Source organism: Nicotiana attenuata, unplaced genomic scaffold (genome assembly GCF_001879085.1).
Source record: "Nicotiana attenuata strain UT unplaced genomic scaffold, NIATTr2, whole genome shotgun sequence".
In the NCBI taxonomy this organism is placed as follows: domain Eukaryota; kingdom Viridiplantae; phylum Streptophyta; class Magnoliopsida; order Solanales; family Solanaceae; genus Nicotiana; species Nicotiana attenuata.
The window spans coordinates 123005-143207 of NW_017670996.1; the positions used below are offsets into that span (position 1 = coordinate 123005).

Sequence of the window (20203 nt, forward strand, 5' to 3'; positions counted from 1 at the left end):
CCCTTCGTGCATTAACTCTCTCATAATATGGCACGACATCATCCTTCGTGCATTATCACTCACAACGCATGGCACGGAATCACCCTTCGTGCATTAACACTCTCCCTCACCAAACAATGAATAATAACAACTGGGAGATAGAAATAACAAGAACAAGTCTTACTTTAACATTTGGCCCCACAACACCAACCTCAACCTTGAATCAATACCAAAGTCCGTAAACATGATAAGAACGATCAACATAATGATTAATAAGTCTAAGCATGGATAATATGATCACGAAAAGCAACAATTGCAAGAATAAGCCCACTCGCATGCTATGATCCGACAACAACACATAAGTACTCGTCACCTCACCTATACGCCGTACCCAACATTCAAACACGTAGCAAATAGGAAAATAAGACCTAATCCCTCATGCTAAGGTTAACCACGACACTTACCTCACTCCAACGACCAAACTCAAAGCTCAACCACAACTTTTCCTCTCAAAAGAGCTTCTGAACCAGTAGAATCTAGCATATTACCAACCAAACGATTCAAATTAAGCCTTAGGAACTACCCACGATTGCAAAGAATTTAATTTAGGCTATTATTGTAAAGGTCAACACTCGGCCCGCTTGGTCCAAACTCGAATATCAGACCAAAACCCGATTACCCATTCACCCCCGAGCACGGTTATCTAATTGGTTTTGGAATCCGACCTCAATTTGAGGTCTAAATCCCCAATTTATCAAATCCCTAGTTTCTACCCAAAAAACCCCAATTCCACCATGAAAACCTTAGATCTTAAGTTGAAATCTTGTAAAATAAAGTGAAAGAATGAAAGAAACTAGTTTAGAATCACTTACCAATGATTTGGGGAAGAAAAGTTCTTAGGAAAACTTTCCTCTAAGGTTTTAAGTTTTGAAAATTTTAAGAATGAATGAAAAATCCCGTCTAAGTCATATTTACCCAGCTGCATATGTCGCATTTGCGACCCAGGCTTTGCAAATGCGAAGCCCGCAAATGCGAAGGAACCATCGCAAATGCGAAGTCCTTCACAGCTCTGCTGCCTTCGAAAATGCGAAGATTGGTTCGCAAATGCGAACATGAACTTTCGCAAATGCGAACATGAACTTTCGCAATTGCGATCCTAGGATCGCATTTGCGATCACTGCCCTTCCCAGACTTACTTCGCAAATGCGAAGCTTGGTTCGCAAATGCGAACCCTGGCTTTCCCAGCCACTCTTCGCAAATGCGAACCCAACAGTGGTCGCAAATGTGATGATTGACCTTGCAAATGCGAGGTCTGAGGCTTGCAACAAAAATCTGAACACCAGCAACATTTTTCAAGTTAAATTTCACTCCGTAGCCTATCTGAAACTCACCCGAGCCCTCGGGGCTCTAAACTAAAAGTGCATACAAGTCTAAAAATATCTTACGAACTTGCTCGCACGATCAAATCGCCAAAATAACACCTAGAAATACGAATTTAGCACCAAATCAAATGAAATTTTCAAGAAAACTTTGAAACTTCTAATTTCTCAACCGGACGTCCGAATCACGTCAAACCAACTCCGTTTCTCACCAAATTTCACAGACAAGTCATAAATATGGTATTGAACCTATACCGGGTTCCGAAACAAAATACGGAGCCGATATCTAAAAAGTCAAACCTTGGTCAAACATTTCTATTTCATTAAGCCTATAACTTTCAAATTTCGACAAAGCCCGATATCTTGGGCTACGCACTTCCGATTTTGATTCCGGGCACACGCTCAAGTCCCAAACGATACGGACCCATCGGGACTGTCAAAACACGAATCCGGGTTTGTTTACCAAAAATGTTGGCCGAAGTCAACTCAAATGAAATTTTTAGGCAAAATTTCTTCTTTTTATCAACTTAACATAAAAGCTTTCTAAAAGCACGCCCGAACTACGCATGCAAATCGAGGAGGGTAAAAACAAGATTTTTAAGGCTTAAAAGCGCATAATTGAGTTCTAAAATATAAGATAACTTTTTGGGTCGTTGGAGATACCGTTAAGGAAGGCCGTCGGTCTAATGTTCTCTCATAAACGTACTAATGATCTCTGTCCTTTCCTCAACCACAAAATCACGATTGCCATGGGATTTTTCTTCTAGATTTTCTTCATATACTTTTCGAGCGCTCCAATCAATTTTTCTCTAAATTCATAGTCGCGCTCGATAAGCGGATAAACCAATTCCAGCATGACGCAGGGAATCAAAAGGGGAGACGACCAGGTTGGTATTAGACTGTTCTAGAATTCTAAACATGACAGAAATTTACCAAAATTTAAACCTCCCTTCATATACAATCAACTATCATATTTAATCCGTTCTCTAGTCTATAATACTACTGTTGATAATTCTCGATCTTTTAGTCAAGGTTATTAAGTTTCGGGTAAGTTCTATTCACCTATATTAGGTGCTATTCTGGATTGAATTTCTAGTTCACTGCCTTTAAAATGGTTGCAAATTTTTGTTGCGTTCTATTCTATTCCTACCAACTGTTTGATTAAATGCTTTAAAGGATTAACTAACATTTATTGGATTTGCACTTCCGTAGATAGTCATTTTCTCATAACTAAGGAGAATAGAATTTATTATTATCAGTATAGCAGCTTGATAGAATAGAAATCCTTTTTCCTTCTCAAAAAAGGAATAGGATTCTTCTGTATAGATGACATTCAGATAACTACTTGAGGTTGTGCAAGTACACTTCGTAATTTGTCCACCATTCCATTCTTCTTTATATACTATGTGTGACACTAGTTGAGGCTGTCTAAGTACTGCCATTTGACACTATCTTTACTTGTCACGCTTGCAACAACAGAGCTTCATTATGAATCACCAAGCTGATAATTATTTGTGCTACATTTCTTGGCAAGAAGTTAAAAAAAAAAGCAAATGTCAATAGTATAAGACCACAAGATTAGTAATATTTTTTACCTTTGCCGTGTAAACCTCGAGGATTTCTCTTCAAAGTCAGTGCTTTTGCTGCATCTTTTCATGTTGAAATGATGTTGTACTTGTACTGATTAGATTATTGGCATTGTTTGAATGTTCAAATTGTTCCCGACAAACTACTCTATATTGATCTAGTAAAATGGCACTCTGTATTCTAATCAATCATTTCTCTGTAAACAAGAGAAAAACTGAAACTAAATTGTTATGTTTCTTTCTACTTATAATACTTGAGATATAATGTCACACCGCATAATAATATTTTTAATGTTATTTCTCTTTCCTTTAGCTTATAGAAAGTATTATCCACCTTACTTGGGACAATGAAATATGACAGTTAGGACTTAGGAAAAGATAGCACAAGATGTGTGTCCACCTATACGGCTGGTTGGGAAGTGAATATCATTTGCGAAACACTTCCTACAGTTGTATATAACTCTATCTCTATTAGTGGAGTGATCTTTTCAATAAGCTAATGATGCCGATTTGGTAATTTCTATTAAGCTTCTGATATTAAATGGTTTTTATGTTTTCTTGCAGAAGGTAGTAACCACATGACTAATATATTCTTCTTCAAGATATTGTACGAGGTACAATCACGTTGTTCTTTTTGCTACTTAGTAATTTCCTAAATTAGTTTAGTGATGATTCTGTTCTTTTTTTATTTCAGTTCTTGGAACAACACTTAAGAAGAATGTGAGCAACCAGTGCAAAGGAATCCTTGACTTGGGAAAGCATGGACACTAAAGCTTTTCTATCAAAAGGACGATACCTAAGCTATGACTGGCGCGGATCGTTTAAGAAGTTTAAGGGAAAAGTTATATAGTTGTATGTTGAAGTAACTCTGTGTATATGGTCAAAATAAAGGAGCCCGATCTCGAAGTCTTAAATTGAGCTATGAGTCCGAGTCCGGGCGACTCGAAGTGGAGGTCGGACCCGGCTGAAGGACACACACCTCGACGAAGCAGATCGAAGGCCTGGCACGACCTACATCGAGGGTAGCACAATCTCGAGGACACTCAAGAAAGAGCGGGAATTTCTCAAGGACACGTGGATCAAGGCATAAATTATAGGATAAGATTTGTATGAAATGGTACATGTCCGTACTAGGTTGTTGTACACCTGTACCAATAGAATTCTTTACCGCAATTAGGAATGTACTGTATTGGGGTTTTCTCCTCCTATATAAAAGGGACCCCAATCATTTGTAAAAGGATATCTCATCCTCTACAATAGAACATTCTACTCTGCTTTTCTTGTTTAACGTGCTCAACAATTGTTCTTCAGCTTTATTGTCTTTACATTATTGTTCATACTTTATACTTAGCTCACCTCGAGGTCCCTGAGATAATCGAGCTCGAGGTCTTTTTTGCTCTAACAACACTGGTTTGGTTCATCAATTTCTTTTTACTTAAGCTTAATATTATTCATACATTCACTAGTATTGGAATAAATCACGTATCTTTACAGCCACAAATCAAATTTGATTGTTACTCGCATTTTTCGAGGTAAACAGTTTAGCACCCACCGTGGGGCTAAAGATAATAGTGATTATTTTAATGCTAGTTTTCTGATAACACACGATATTCTTCACACTTTTTCTTGTCAAAGATTCTTTGATTTCAGGCTGAGATATGTCTAGCACACAAAACGCACCAGCTCATGATAGTGAGGGACTCAAAGAAAACAGCGGTATAGGGGTCGGTGTACCACCCATAAACCTTGAGGGAGTGCCAAATTGGAGCCCGTTGATATCAGTTCACATAACGCTCTAAACATGGATGCATGCACAAACCCCGTGAGGAATGCACACTGGGAAGCCCGAGCTGGAGGCCAGGAAACGCGAGAAATGGAAGAAGGAGGAGTCAGCCTCCAAGTGATATTCGAGATTCTGCAAGCTCAGCAAGTCGTCATTGCTCAACTTCAGAGTAAAAAAAAACTCCAAACACCACCGAACCAGTGGACGCCCAGCATACGGAACCAGCGCCTAAAAGGCCCGATGAAAATGGCTCGGGAACTGATCCCGCTATTATGAAAATGCTCGAAGAACTAACCAAAGAAATGAATCCGGAGAAAAGAAAATTGAAGAAAATGACAAAAAGGTGGAGATATACAATTCAAGGGTCGACCAGATACCAGGAGCACCTCCGATTTTGAAAGGACTGGACTCGAAAAAGTTCATACAAAAACCTTTCCCCCTAAGTGCGGCTCCAATGCCCATTCCCAAGAAGTTTCGCATGCCCGATATACCGAAATATAATGGAAAAATTGACCCTAATGAACATATTACTTCATACACTTGTGGAATCAAAGGAAATGACTTGAATGACGATGAAATCGAGTCAGTGTTATTGAAAACGTTTGAGGAAACACTATCAAAAGGAGTTATGATCTGGTATCACAACTTAGCTCCTAACTCTATTAATTCATTTGCTATGTTGGCGGACGCCTTCGTGAAAGCACACGCCGGGGCCATAAAGGTGGCCACAAGAAAATCGGATGTCTTCAAAATAAAACAAAGGGATAACGAGATGCTAAGGGAGTTCGTGTCCCGGTTTCAGATGGAAAGAATGGAATTACCGCCGGTTTCCGATGATTGGGCAGTTCAGGCCTTTATGCAAGGTTTGAATGAAAGAAGCTCGATCGCGTCTCGACAGCTAAAGCAGAACTTGATCGAATATCCAGCCGTGACATGGTCGGATGTACACAATCATTATCAATCAAAAATATTAGGGTCGAGGACGACCAGTTGGGAGCCCCATCGGGCTCGGTCCATCCTAATACATTCGCAGCCAAGCCCCCGAGGGACACAGACCGGGGATCAAGATTCAACAAGGAACGGTATCAACCATATGCCGATCGAAGGAACAACGGCCCGAGCCACAACACCTCTCGGAGCGATCGAAGAAGTGACCGGGGTCAAGGTTCTCAAGGACTCATGAGCAAGAACGGGTTCGATAAGCATGTCAACCCTGCCGAGGTCCCTCGATTATCAGAGTACAACTTCAGCATAGATGCATCAGGGATCGTCTCAGCTATTGGGAGAATCAAAGATACCAAGTGGCCCATGCCAATCCAGACCAATCCCTCCCAAAGGAACCCGAACTTGACGTGCAAGTATCATGGCACGCATGGCCATAGAACGAAGGATTGGAGGCAGCTGAGGGAAGAAGTGGCTAGGTTATTCAATGAGGGCCACCTTCGAGAATTCCTAAGTGATCGGGCTAAGAGTCACTTCAGGGAGAGAGATACAGGCAGGAAGAATGAGCTTGAAGAACCTCAACATGCCATTCACATGATCATCGGTGGAGTAGACGTCCCATAGGGACCTATATTCAAACGTACCAAAGTATGGAATTTTACCTAAAGATAAGAAAAAGGCTCAAGCACTTTGCAAAAAAGCTGCTCGATATTGTTTAAAGCAAAGCAATCTTTATCGTAAAATGTTCGGTGGTCCATTAGCAAGATGCCTCGGGCCTTCTCAAACAGAGTATGTGATGAGAGAAATACACGAGGGACATTGTGAAAATCACGCGGGAGGAATATCTTTAGTGAAAACCATGATTAGAGCCGGCTATTATTGACCAAAAGTGGAAGAAGAAGAGGAAAATTTTGTGGCTAAATGTGACAAGTGTCAAAGATACGGTAACAACATGCATCGACCTGTTGAGTTATTACATCCGGTCATTGCACCATGGCCTTTTATGAAGTGGGGAATGAATATCGTGGGTGCATTACCGCAAGCCAAAGGCAAGGTAAGATTTTTATTAGTACTCACTGATTATTTTACTAGGTGGGTGGAAGCAGGAGCATTTAAACAGGTACGAGAAAAAGAGGTCAGGGATTTCATCTGGCGAAACATCATATGCCGATTCGGGTTACCAAAGGAAATCGTATGTGATAATGGCCCGCAATTTATAGGCGCATAAATCACAGAATTTTTCCAAAGTTGGCAAATTAAAAGGATTACCTCAACGCCTTGCCATCCTTTGGGTAATGGACAAGCTGAATCAACAAATAAAGTCATTATCAACAACTTGAAGAAAATATTGGAGGAATATAAAGGCAATTGGCTAGAGGTGCTACCCGGGGTCTTGTGGGCTTATCGAACAACAACAAAAACAAGTACGGGGGAAACGTCGTTCTCACTTGTATATGGAGCTGAAGCTTTAATTCCAGTCGAGATAGGAGAACCAAGTACGAGATATACTCAAGCTACTGAGGAATCAAACGAAGAAGAGATGCGGGTAAACCTGGATTTACTTGAAGAAAGGAGGGAAGCTGCATCAATAAGGATGGCAGCACAAAAACAAGTTATGGAGCGGTACTACAACCGGAAAGCTCGTCTCAGATACTTCAAGATTGGGGACTTCGTACTCAAGAAAGTTTTCGAATCCACGAGGGCAGCTAATGCAGGAATGTTAAGTCCAACTTGGGAAGGACCTTATAAGGTTCATGGTATCGCAGGAAAAAGAGTATACGAGCTTGAAACATTGGATGGCAAGATTCTACCTTCAAATTGGAATGCTGTTCATCTGAAGAGATACTATTTCTAAGGAATAGAATTACCCGCGGGCAGGTATCCCCATTAACAATTTTATTTTTGAATTATTAAAATTTTACTAACGATTTTAGATGATAGGCAAAAAGCTAGCCCACACTAAATGATGAATTACGACCTGAAAGACACGCGGAAAGAACATAATTTCCGGTCTAGGGTTACAACTATTCCGATGGAAATTTAAATGGGTTGAGCAGTCTTCATCTAAAATCATACCTCCAAGTCCCGCATGTTTTTCCTTTTCAGGAAAAGGAACGCATGGAAGGAATAATCAAGTGCTCGAGATTTCATACTTCAAAGCTCAAACACTTGGGGGACTATATAATATACATATGATATATGTATAAAGAAGGCGAAGAAGACTGAAAACAACTAAAGTTAAAGTCAAGCCCAAAAGTCTACTCATCAAATATCAAGTTCAGAGCAAAGTCACGAGCCAATAACACAAGTCACAAGCCAACCAAAAAACCTTCATATAGATTTCAAAATCTTACGATGTTTAGGTTAAAGGCAGTATTTAGCCATGGGTCATAAAGAAACCCTTGGATTTTCTTTTTTGCAAATTTGTTGTAAAGAAAACAGTTACGAAAAAGTAATAGAAGATATTTAGATACATGTAAGATGTTATTTAAACTTGACAAAGTTCAAACGAAAATTTTATCAAAGTTATTTCAAGAAACATGTGTGTTGCTATTTCTTTTTTCGTATATTTACACCATTATGAAGTTGAGACGTCATCTTCATTAAGTGTCGTATATTAAAGGGCCCTCTTTTATAAAATTCATGTTTGATTCAAAGATCTATGAAGGTAATAAAGCATTTTTTATAAAAAAAAACACAAAAAGGGTAAGACAGAAACCCACATATTAAAAGACAAGACCTTGGACTTATATAAAAAAACAAGGCAAAAAGAGTAAAATAGAAGCTCAAAATAATTAAGTTGAAACGAAACTTTAAAATATTAAGTTTAGACTGAGTATGAACTTAGTCATAAACTGATTGTCATTTTTTACAAAATGCCCCGAAAAGACCTGGGGACTTGTCATTACCAAAAACTTAACCCCCAAATGGGACCAGGGATAAAACCACAAATTCTACCAAGGAAAAAAAAAGGAGTCAAACTTCATAAACTTTCACTGTGGAGCGGAAGAAGAGTCTAAAGCAGCATCATCAACAACAGAAGGCTCGATTTGATTTGAAGGAGCTGGGATATCCACCGCATATATATTAGCTTCAACATACTCAAGAGTATCAGCCCTGGGAGAAGGAAAATTTTGACCTTGCCGAGTTTTCTCAATGGTTTCCTTTATCTTAGCTAACTCGACATTCAAATTAAAACCCTCTTGGCTAGCCTCCACAAGGGTATCATGGCGTGTGTTTAAAATAGCCCAACTCATTTCAATAGTAGTTTTGTCCTCAAGAGCTTCATAATCTCTTTCCCATTGGTCAATATCATTCTTGAGCTCTTCCTTCTCGGCCAAAGCAACATCATAAGAAGATCGCAAAGGGGCAAGTGAACTTTCCAAAAATCTGACCTTGTCAGAAGACACACGAAGATCTTCTTGGGTCTGGGTGAGTGTTTGAACAAGTTCACCCGCATAAACTTCTTTTTCGTTTAGCAAGGCCTTCAATCCTCTAATCTCTTCACTGGCTTTGGAGAGCTGCTCGGAAAATGATGCCTCAAGGAGGTTTTTATCCTTGCCAGCCTGATTGGAAGAAGCTTTTTCAACCGCTAACTCTGAAATCAAGACCTTCAACTGCTGCTCTAAGGTATGCTTGCTTTCTTCTAACACTTCCATCTCCACCTGAAGACTTTCATATTGTCCTTTCCAATTGCCTGCTTCAATTTGATAGTCATGCATTAACTGCTCCATATGAGAAACCCTCTTCATCATTTCCGTACCAATGAGATTGATCTAAAAAAGAAGAAAGGGGTAAGAACCTTAGTAAAAGGAGAATGGAATAAAGCGTAAAAAGAAGCGGATACCTTCAGTGATGATTGCACTATATCATTCATCCAAGTCAAAGAACTATGACTTTCTAGCTTGGACTTTTCGACTGGACCAATCAAGGGTTTCAACCATACGTCAGCCCGACCTGACTTTTTCAAAAGATTACCATCGGCAGGGACCTCAATGGTAATCTGCTTCATCCCTCCACTTCCACTTGAAGAACCAACCTCAGTACGAGGAATGGTAGTAGTGGGGACTGTAGAAGAAGTCATAACAGCTTAGGGTGGAGCAGAAATAGTAGCAGTAACAACTGGCAAAGAATGCACCACAGGGACAAACAAGGTAAAAGAGGCAAGGGGTACTTCATTAGAAACCAAATCCAAATCCTCACTATCAAACCCATGAGAAAAAAGTTGTTCATCAGAGTCATGAGCTGCCGCAGGAGTATCATCATCAGAACTCACCAAGGTGGCTTCAACAGGCTCGGTCACGGGAACATAACGGGGAGGAGTCGCTTCATCGTCTGAAAAGACGCGTCTTCTGGACCGCGGCCTTTTAATCAAGGAACTTCCATCTTGTTCCTCTTCCTCCTCAGAATCCCGGGTTACATCAACCTTCCTTTTCGATGAAGAACTCAAGATTATTTCTTGAGCTCTTTCCAAAGAAACTCTGGAAGCCGCGATTGCATCAGCACTTACACCACGTATGGGGAACCCTGATAAAAAGAAGGGTCAAATAAATTCCAAAGGAAAGATGAACGAAAATATAAAAAGAAAGGGGGTAAAGTATTCACCATAAGTTTTAACCTTCCAACCAAACCTGTGTGAAAGATTTTTCCAAGATCTGCCTTCCATCGGTGCAACAGTCAATAATTTCTCTACCAACCACGGAAATTGGGAATCTCGTCAACAGTTCCCATGGTTGCTGAAAAAAGAGAAAGTTAAACAACAGCGGGAAAAATAAACCCCTTCAAAAGGAAAAAAGAAAGAAAGTTGCAAAAGTAAAACTTACGTGAAAAATTCAACTTTTCAGGGAATGGTACATTTTCTTCACCTACTAAACCTACAGTAGGAGCAGCAACAAATCTGGCATACCAGCCACGGTCGTTGTCATTCTCAGGGCTAACTAGTACTCTCTTACTCCTCGCTACTAAAGTGAAGATCCCATGTCGGAAAAGCTTAGGGGAGTAGAGGTGGACCAAATGAAAGAAAGTAAAAGGAAAATTAGCCAACCTTGATAAGTGCCTTAGACAAGCAACAACCCTCCACACAATGGGGCCAATTAGTCCTAGACAAACATTGAAAAAACTGCAGAACCCAATGATAACAGGATCAATGGGAGGTTTAAAATTTAGTGTAAAGGGATATGTATACACAAAAGAAAATTCGGTCATATAAGATGTAATTCTCTAGTTTGCATTAGGAATTATGATAGGGAAGTCAGTCTCCAATGGCAGTCCCTACGGACAACAGAGATTAAACCTTCGGTAATCTGAGATGGGTAAACATCAACACGATCCAAAGAAGACATAGAAGAAACTTGATTCCTAATCGATTCTCTATCAGAATAAAAAGATAGTTCAGAAGGGACAATTTCATCTACTAAAGGTTCACGAACTGGTTCACTAGAGTCATTATTCCTAGAAGAAGATCTATGTGAAAGAGAACCCCTAGTTCTAGAAGGAGGGGTGGAACTCGCTGGAGGTAAAGAAACACCTCATATAGATGAAGACCCTAAACTACGCAATCTTCCCCCTCTTCTGCTTCTAACAGGAGCAAGGGAAAGTTCATCAACAATGGGGACTCTTTGGGGATTAGGTGTCACGACCCTAAACCCGAACCCGGTCGTGATGGCGTCTCTCGTGAAGACAAGGCCAGCCGACACATTCCCATTCCAATCTTAAGCAGTAAAATAATAAGTATTAAGTCGTAAAGATGATAAAATTTCAAAATATAAGCAGTTAACAGTATAATTTACGGAAAAACAAACCCAACACAGCCCGGCATCGGGGTGTCACTAGTCATGAGCATCTACTAAGGTCGGAATACAACAAGAGTCTAAAATGTACTAGATACAGTCTAATGAAATCGAGAGGGAGAAAAGCAGTGTTGCGAACGTCGGGCAGCTACCTTGCTAAAATCCGATGACTCTGCCTCTGAGCAACCAATACTCGCTATCGTGTTTAGAAATACCTGAATCTGCACACAAGGTGCAGGGAGTAAAGTGAGTACTTCCAACTCAGTGAGTAATAAAAATAAATGAAGACTGAGTAATATAAAGCCACATAAGGCACAACATTAAGCTACAAGAGGCATAACAAATCAGTGAATATAATTAAGTAGTGAAATCTCATAAACCTCTCTTAAACAGTTAAACAATATACAGGAAAACAACTAATAAGTAAACACATAATATCTGCCCCTCGGGCACAGTAACAACAGAATCAGCCCCTCGGGCAATATCACAGAATAATACCAGCCCCTCGGGCTATATCTCATATCACAATGGGTACCCGCGCTCACTAGGGGTGTACAGACTCCGAGAGGGGCCCCTTACGGCCCAAACGCATAATCAAGCCATCTCGTGGCATCATAAACAGGCTCTCGGCCTCATATCAATCTCAAGCCACCTCGTGGCGTACAATCTCAGGCCCTCGGCCTCAGTATTATAATCAATGTATCACTGCTGAGGCGTGCAGCCCGACCCTTACTCAGTCAGAATCTCATAAACCTCTCGGGCTACAGTAAAATATGAAGCTCAGCTCAAATACCATTGAAAATATCATTTAATGTGTTTAAAACAGAATAATATAGCTGAGTTTTTTAAAATAGTATGACTGAGTACCAATATGAAATCAATCAGTGAGGAAAATATCATTTAAAAATCCCCTAAGGGTTTTAACAGCTGGCACGAAGCCCACATATGGCATTTAGCCCAAAATATAATAATATTAAATAATTAACTACAAATACATAGTAAAATAATCATTCGGGATGGACTAAGTCACAATCCCCAACGGTGCTCTACCCCACGCTCGTCATCTAGCGTGTAAGTCACCTCAACATAGTCGTACGCTGTGAAATTCCGGGGTTTCATACCCTCAGGACAACATTTAAAGTCTTTACTCACCTCGAACTGGCCCGAAAAGCTACTCTGCACGCTTGCCTCTCGAATCAACTTCTGAGTGCTCCAAATCTACCAAGTTCAGATTTTTATCATCAAATTATGCTAAACGAATGAATTCCAATTGAAAAATATCGAATTTAAGCACAAAACCCGAAATCAGTCAAAAACCGTCCCCCGGGCCCGCGTCCTGGAACTGGAAAAACTTTATAGCAAAATGTTCTTCATCATCTCACGAGTTCGTACATATAAATAACTCGAAAATCGGAGTTCGTTTGACCCCTCAAATCATCCCTAGAAGGTCTCATAATCTCAAGCCCTAACTCCACCTTTTTCTACTAATCTTCATGAATTAAACACTGATATTTTGTTCCTTAATCACAAATAATCGAGTTTTAGGGTCCAAAATCCTTACTTCAATGAAGAACAATGATTTCTTCTCTTCAAAATCACCCAAAGCTCCAAAATTCAAGTTAAAAAGTGAAGAAACCCTCTGAAAATCGCGAAGGAGGAATTAATATATTCTGAACCAGGCACTTCCGCATCTGCGGTGCTTCTACCGCATCTGTGGTACCGCATTTGCGGTCAATGAGCCGCTTCTGCGGCTTTCACTTAACTCAACCCAAACCGCATCTGCGATGCCAATTCTGCATCTGCGCCTTCGCAGGTGCGGTCCCCCACAACCGCATCTGCGGTTCCTGCCTTCCCAGGCATTTTTCCGCTTCTGCGATCACCTTTTCCGCATCTGCGGCATCGCACCTGCGGTCCCCAATACGCAGGTGCGGAAACACCAAAAGCAGCAAAAATCTGCAACTTCTCAAAACCTCAAACTCTTCCGTGAATCATCCGAAATCACTCCGAGGCCCCCGGGACCTCAACCAAAAGTACAAACATATCTCGTAACCTTATTCAAAATTGTACCAACCTTCAGAACACCTCAAACAACATCGAAATCACCAAAATTCATCGAATTCAAGCCTAAGGTTCTAAATTCTTCCGCATTCCGCTTTTGATCAAAACCCAGTCAAACCACGTCCAAATGACCTGAAATTTTGCACACACATCCCAAATGACATAACGAAGCTACTGCAACTCCCAGAATTCCATTCTGATCCCTATATCAAAATCTCACCTATCAACCGGAAAACGCCAAAAACTCAATTTCGCCAATTCAAGCCTAAATCTACTCCGGACCTCCAAAACACCTTTCAATCACTCTCCTAAGTCCCAAACCATCTAGCGGAGCTAACCAAATCATAAAAATTCCAATTCGAGATCATATACTAACAAGTCAAATCTTGGTCAAACCTGTCAAATTTCAAGCTTCAAAATGAGAACTGTTCTTCCAAATTCATTCTGATCACCCTGAAAACCAAAACCAATGATTTACATAAGTCATAATACACTACATGGGGCAAGTCATGCTCAGGAACTGGGGAACGAAGTGCAAAAGCTCAAAATGACCGGTCGGGTCGTTACATTAGGGTTTGAAGAAGACATGGTTGTACGAGGAAAAAAACTAGAATGAATATTCTAAGATAGGTAACTTTTTATGAAAAATTCAAAAACAAAAGCTATATTTATACTCAGAAGCAACTGTCAAGAAAAGGGGGTAATGATGGAAACGTCATGATGGAAACTGTCACTTCGTAATTGATGAAGCCGCAATAAAGCCCTAAAAGACGCTGAAGAATTGCATATCCAATCAGAAGATGCCACGTGTCACGAGCATTAAATGGAAGTGACATATGAAGCGTCAGTTGTGGAAAAGGTATAATGGCGGCAAAAATTCCCGCTTTAATGAGATCTACTTCCCAAATATTCTATTGTTGAATAAATGGCAAGTGGGGGGACTATCTGTATTGGAAAAAATCAAGTTAGTATATTAAATTAATTATGTGATGATATGTCATGACACGTGGGTCAGTAAAAGAATGACAGTTGGCAGAGAATAGTTGAAGAGGCACGAGCTTTAACGGACATGGGCAAAGGTCCAAGAAAACCAGAAGGAATGAGTGCTCGAACCTCTTTGAAGAAGCATCGGAGGAATGAACCTAGATAGCAAGAAAGTATAGATACATATTATTGGTAGTTAATGAGCATTAATTACGGGAAACGTTATTGAATCTGTACTGAACAGTTATGATTGCCAATTATGACGTTACATTAAATGTCATTAATTGCCCATAATAACTCCATTATGGGAGGAAAGAAACGTATTACTTAGAAATAGCTATAAAGAGGAATAAACATTTGTAAGGACACGAAATACTATTGAAATACACTAATTTTAGTTTGCTTTTATCCAGCTATCGTTTATATCAATTATTCTTCTTTTTATTTGATTATCAGTAACCCAAATTCTTCTAATAGCATGCTTTGATCGAAATTCCTATTTTTTGGTTAAACAAACACAAAGTCAATACATCCTAGATTCCTATATGCACAACAATTACGTATATTACATAAATATATTGTCATCCTTTACAAGACCAAACATAAAATCATATGAAACCATCAAGTCCTCTCGTCAAGAAAAAAAATCACTCTTACTCTTTGTTTTTGCTTATTTCCTAAGTAGTAAAGACCAAATTTTTCCTAGGCATAAGCTTTGCTTTGACATGCCTTCCTTGAATTTGATCCATAAAATATAAGTTTATTTGATTTGTTAAATATGAACAGGATGTTAATTAGCGAAGAGTCGTGGGAGGTTGAAACAAAGAGAGAAATTTTCATAAAGCGCTATTTTTTGGTAGTAATTAGCCATCTATAAATACCATTTGCTATATTACGGATTATAGATATTTTTTGTGTGGTTATAAGATGTATTTGATGTATTTAAGCTATTGTATTCATGAATACAGTAGCAAAAATAGGCGTGAATTAGGGAAGTCCAGCTAATCAGTTGTTGTATTCGACTGTATTCATGGAGTGAAACATGGGATTGCAGCTGGACATATTAATGTATTCAACTGTATTCGACTGTATTCACGGCGTGAAATAGGGGATTGCACTGTTTTTAAAACGGAAAGTGAATCAATTAACATAATAATATAACTCAACAAACTCATTTATAACACACAAAATTTGTATTTTCAGTTATAAAAAAGATTCTCAACCGAAAAATACCCAAAAACATGGCAATCTTTAGAGAAATTATATAATACATCTGAATAATAAATTATATTAATTAAAAAAATGAATACATTCATGGCATATAGTGAGACGGTGAATATAATGAAATACATATAATACAGCGGATGCATTGAAATACAATGGAAAAAAAAGACAGTGAATACAATAAAATACATGGAATACAACAAGATACATTGAATTACAATGAAAAAAAAGACAATGAATACAATCAAATACATGAAAATACATTGAAATATATTAACAGAAAATCAAGTTGCTCAGCCCCAAACTCCGCCGTCTTTGTTCAAGAACAAACACTAATTTTCGGCGAATCCGCCGTTCACCGGAAGCCGGTAGTGAAAACACGACCCAATGGAGATTGTGGAGAGTGTGAGGATCTGTATGGCAAAGGCTCTTGATAAGGCTACTACTGATGGACATAACGTGGATAGTGGACTCAAAGCTATTGGGCTTACAAATCAGCGAGAGATCACTGTTGTGTGGAACAAATCCACAGGGCTACCTCTTTACAACGCCATTGTTTGGATGGATGTCCGTACGAGTTCTATTTGCAGGTCTTTTATCAATTTCCAACATTTTTTTCGTTTTTTGATTTTGAACCAAATCCAACTTCATTTTCCGATCAGAATCAGTATCTGTTTTTTCCCTTTAATGCATACACATTTGTTGAGAGAGAGGAGATAACCATGGAGAAATACTGGCATTGAGAGAGAGAGAGAGGGTGGAGAAAAATCTGAAAGAATGAGAGAGAAAAATAATACAAAGAGTATTTTATGGCTTAAGAGTAGGAGGTAACCATAAATAGATATTTGGCTATAAAAATCAAAAGATATCTATAGAATATAATTTTTTAAAAGGGTATTTATTTAAAATAAATAAGATATCAACCTTTGCTATAGGAGGTAAAAATTCCAAATAAATATGTCATGGGATGACCCAACCATTTCTATCAGATGGGATGACCCAACTACCTCATTTCTATTAGAACTGACTCTCATGCAAATATGCATTAATGGAGCAAGCTTCCTCTATTGTATCGGCAGAGTCAAAAGTCACAAGTACCATAACTCGACTTGTCAACCCAATCCCACATTGTAGGACAAAATTAATCGGTCAGTAATTTTTCAAATATCATATAATTAAATAATACTCCTTCCGTTTCAATTTAGATAAGGTAATTTGACTCGATACAGAGTTTAAAAAAAAAAAGATTTTTGAAACTTGTAATCTTAAAAGCTTAAGGGATAAAAGTTTTATGGGCCATAGAGTTTTTGTGGTTATAAAATGTTCTAATTAAGGATATGATGACATGGGTAAAATGAAGATTTTAAAATTAAATTCTTTTCAAATTTAAAAATATGTCGTTTATTTTGGAATAGACGAAAAAGGAAAATAACCCGTCTAATTTGAAATTGCAGTTTAGCACCTCTATGGTTCCAGTTATTGCAGTCTTTGTGAAGAGGTCAAAGTCTACGCCCAGCTTCTATTGCTAGCCATTTGTTCTGACTTTTCTCCCACAGGCCACAACCATGCAAGTCCATACACATCAATTCATTTCATTATACGTTCTCATTATTGTTGATTAGTCAACCTTCTGATAGTTACGCATTTGCGCATTATCAAGTCCCTTAAACACGTAATCTATATTATAATTTTTGCTGTTTTGTTTTTAATCATATCTTGCAAATTATGAAAATCATATGGAATAATTTCGAATAAAGTTATACCTATGGAATTCTCATCTTATAAAAATTAATATTTTGTTTTCAATTAATTAACTGGCATTTATGAGAATGTAATTTCAGTTTTTCTTTGTTTTCACTGTATTCGATTTTCTACAAATAGACCTATACTCTGCGTACTATTAAAAAGACACGTATGCGAATTAGTATTTTGTTTTTACTTTCTTTTCGATGTCTTCATTCTTCTCCAAGAAGAAACTTACACTATTTCGCATTTTCTTGACTTTTAAACTAATACAGACTAAACTTAGTCAAATTTGGTATTATTTGTTTCGCCCTTAAAGGAACCATGGGATGCTTTTATTCGTCAGCATTTATTTGATGGAACCCCCATTTCTGAAAAGATGTGGCTTTAAACACCAAGTTCTTTGTACTTTGTTGGACCACTAACTTTACTTCTCTTGAATCTCCAATTTGGACTTGGCCAAAATGCTTATGTCTTGTAACTAAGTGATTTGTATATCATGAAGGAATGAGAAAAAGTTTTATGTGATTTCTTTTTATCTGCTAAAGTCTTCGTTATCAGAGTTATTCAATACTTATACTGATATAAAATAAAAGATACCTGATAAAATAATGGAGACTTGTGCAAATTAAGGGCCCATTTTGCCATAAAAAGAATTTTTTTTTCACCTTTTTTGAAATTAATGTTTGGCCACGAAATTTTCGATTTTCATTTGAAGATGAATTTCAAATTTTTTCAAAAATTTGAAAAACTCCAATAAGCTATTTTTCAAAAATTTCACTCACAAAAATTCAAAAACAGCCCAAAATTAAATTCATGTCCAAACACAACTCTAATTTTCAAATACCATTTTCACTTGGAAATTTTTTTCACCTTTTTCCGAAATTTTACAATTCTTATGTCCAAACGCCCACCAACTCTCACACCACCATTAGAAAAGGAAAAAAAATAAAATTAAGAGGGCAACATCAGCAACCCATAAACCATGAATTGATTTAAAGTGCTCCTTAAATAATCCTAAGTTATGTACTTAATTCCAGGAAGTAATAATAATCCTTCTAAAGTTTGTCATCCTTCACTTCTCATCACATCCACCAACATTTTTGGTTCAAAGCTTTATACTTAAGTAGTTAATAATTAGTCGTTTAACTTTATATAGTTTACCTAAATTTCTGTGGAATATATATGTCCTCCTTTTAAAAGAAAAAGAGTTCCTATGCAAATATTGGTTACCTAATATGTATCTGTTTTTCATTACCTAGTTAATAGGGAAATAGCAAATATTTATCTATGACCAACAAATAGCCAACTCACTGAAGTGTTAAAATCATGAAACTGCGATACAAATTATACCATATTGGTCATTGTTCTGTTCCAACTAATATTTAATCCAACTTAACGAAGAAAAATAACTATTTCTTGAAATAAAAAGTAATACATTGAATCCTTGCCTAGCAATTAATTAAGAAGATGGAGGTACGTCATACGTGCTTAGATCTAAGTGTTTTGATATGTTTTTAGCATAAGTACTAATATCCTTTCCAACTTAGTTTGTGTTAAAAGATTTAATATTTTGGTAATTAATAATTGTTTAGCCGTAAAACGGTACAGTTGAATTTATACGTGTTTTCTAGACAAATGAATTAATTCGATCTCGAAATAATTAAATAATTGAAGAAACACGCAGTCCTTAGCCTTGAAGTGAGAATAAAATCGCAGAATAGCAATTCGCTTCTGGGCGCAACAGTAATGAAATCAAGGAATAAGAAGATAAAATTGTATAAAGCTTTGAATCGATTGTAGGTAAGTTTGCCAGAAAAGTCGTGTCCTTACAATGATAATATAGTTCACTATTTATAACTACACATAAGGAATAAGGTCCTAGGATCAAACCCCTCTTAAATGTCAATTATAAGAGCCATTGAAGGATATGTAATGGCAGGCATGAATGTCATATTCTTTTGTAACTGGCAGTGTATTAAGTGCTGTAGAATATTCTCCATTAAATGCTAGGCATTTATTGCGTTTTTATGAGCATCATTCTTTCTAGTAACAAATGAAACAATTATCTTCGGTGTTGGCTATCTTCTGCCTCCGACTCTACGTGTTACTTTCTTGCGCAATTACTGCATAGCATATTTTATCCTATATAGTAATGTAAATAGTACTTTTTTTGTCTGCAAAAACTTTAGGTTTATAAGGTTGAAGGCAAGGTGTAAGATTTTACAGTGAAATTGAATTTGATTTAATATTTTTCAACATATGTATTTAAATTTTTTTATAACTATAATTAAAAATAGTTATTTGAATTCTGTTTGTCGACAAAAATTGTTTGACTCAATAAATATATAATAATAGTAATTGGAGTATTCCATTTTGCACGTATCAACATTCCTGTCATCTGAAAAAGAAAAATATTTGTCCAACATAAATAAGCAAATAACCAGCCAATAGGAAGTACCTTTTTGTTCGTCCACGTCAGCGAATCAAAAGACCGACGCCCAATAGCAAAGCCAAATAAAAACCAGACACATCATCACCTGGAAATTACTTTTTTAAGTCCCTAATTTAATATGGGGAAAAAATTCCCTAGTTTAATACACTAATTAAACAGTTACGCTTTAAAAAAATCTTTAAATTTATTCCCTTATCAATCTTCGACTTTAACTATATTAGTAGATTACTAATAATCCAACCTTAAACAGACTTATATATAGGAAAAAGGAGTAAATAAAA

At 37.6% G+C, this 20203-nt stretch overlaps 1 long non-coding RNA gene across 1 annotated transcript; it reads left to right on the forward strand.

Moving 5' to 3' along the window:
• The first annotated feature begins 2005 nt into the window (after positions 1 to 2005).
• Positions 2006 to 4055, forward strand: LOC109205120. The gene is made up of 3 exons (XR_002064604.1): positions 2006 to 2245; positions 3509 to 3558; positions 3639 to 4055. It is a non-coding gene; the product is annotated as an uncharacterized LOC109205120 (long non-coding RNA).
• Positions 4056 to 20203: the final 16148 nt, after the last annotated feature.